The 1,299-nt window shown below is 34.6% G+C and overlaps 1 protein-coding gene across 1 annotated transcript in view; it reads left to right on the top strand.

Annotated features, from left to right (window-relative positions):
• The window catches only part of LOC111662314 (uncharacterized), a 13,890-nt gene that overhangs the window by 11,259 nt on the left and 1,332 nt on the right, over window positions 1-1,299 (top strand). The gene's annotated exons all lie outside the window — the stretch shown is intronic.

The raw sequence follows: 1,299 nt of genomic DNA on the forward strand, positions 1-1,299 counted from the left end.
TGATACACAAAGAAAATCATTTTAGTAATCAAGGTCTACAGTCTATGTGCCACATTAGATCGCATATAGTTGCTATTCTTGGAGTAAAAACTACAATATTTGGCTAACTAAAGTATAAAGTGAAATGGACCCAGTAAATAGAAGTAGGCTACCTGTCCAGTTACGATAATTGATGCAGCGTTACTTGTGACGTAGTACAAATTTGAAATAAACCATTAACAACTTGCAGAACCGGAGAATTGTTGCTCGTGTCGTCCCCAGGTTAAAAACCGTCAACAGTTAACGTTTCAACCAGTCGTACAAAATATTTCATAATTAAACTTTCCAGCAATAGGCAGGTAAGACTCGGCTGTTGTTTGCCAAAAGAACGCCGTGACAATTTTTAAGCTTAATGTTTTATGTCTTGTTGCGTTTTTGTTAGTTTGGTCGGGATTAGCTAAATGTAGCTAACTAGCTAGACAAGTAAGCTATCATCAAGTGACACCGGTTAACTGCTAGATAAACGGAAGCCCTAGCAAGCTAATTAATCTAGCCAACGGCTAAGGTATTAGGTAAGATTATTTCCGTTTGTTTTATTTTACTCTTAGATCATATACTCCACTATATTTCATAACGAAATATTATACTTTTTACTTACTGAACTGATGTAGTGATTTTAGGAATTAAAATTTTACATTTAAACGTATGATAAGCATACAAAACATAGTTTAATGAGGTTAAACAGACGGCTCTCAATCTTTATGACTTTAAAACAGTATCTATTGGAGGCCTATTGTCAATGTTTAAATGTATCCACAGAGATATACCCACTCTAAACTTCACACGTGGCTTCACTAAAATAACCCTTGTCATTATCTGTCGATTTAATTTTAGAGACGCCCCTCAAATTTGAGATTTGCTTATACATTGATGCATCAGTATTTACAATCTAATAAAGTCAAATATAATAAAAACACTCAAACTACTTTTACTGTGGAGAGAGTATAATTTATTGAATATTCTGTACTTATGTACTTAAGTGGGACTTTGAATGACAAGGTTTCCTTGTAATGGAGGACTTTTACATTTTTGTACTCTACTACTACTACTACTACTTTTTCCTATGTGAAGAATTATTTGTGTACTTCTTCCACCACTGTTGTACTTAACATAAGATAATAACAGCTGAATCTAACTATCTGGTCATTTCAGGATGGAGAGAAACCAAGGTTTTAACTTCAAGCTGTTGGTGCCCCCCAGGTTGAATAACGGACAGGTATGTGCTGTTATACCTCAGGAAATTGTTGAGAGTTGTGGTGA

This window comes from Seriola lalandi, unplaced genomic scaffold (assembly GCF_002814215.2).
Source record: "Seriola lalandi dorsalis isolate HSWRI2012SDOR001 ecotype SW California unplaced genomic scaffold, Sedor1 jcf7180002054561, whole genome shotgun sequence".
NCBI classification, from domain to species: domain Eukaryota; kingdom Metazoa; phylum Chordata; class Actinopteri; order Carangiformes; family Carangidae; genus Seriola; species Seriola lalandi.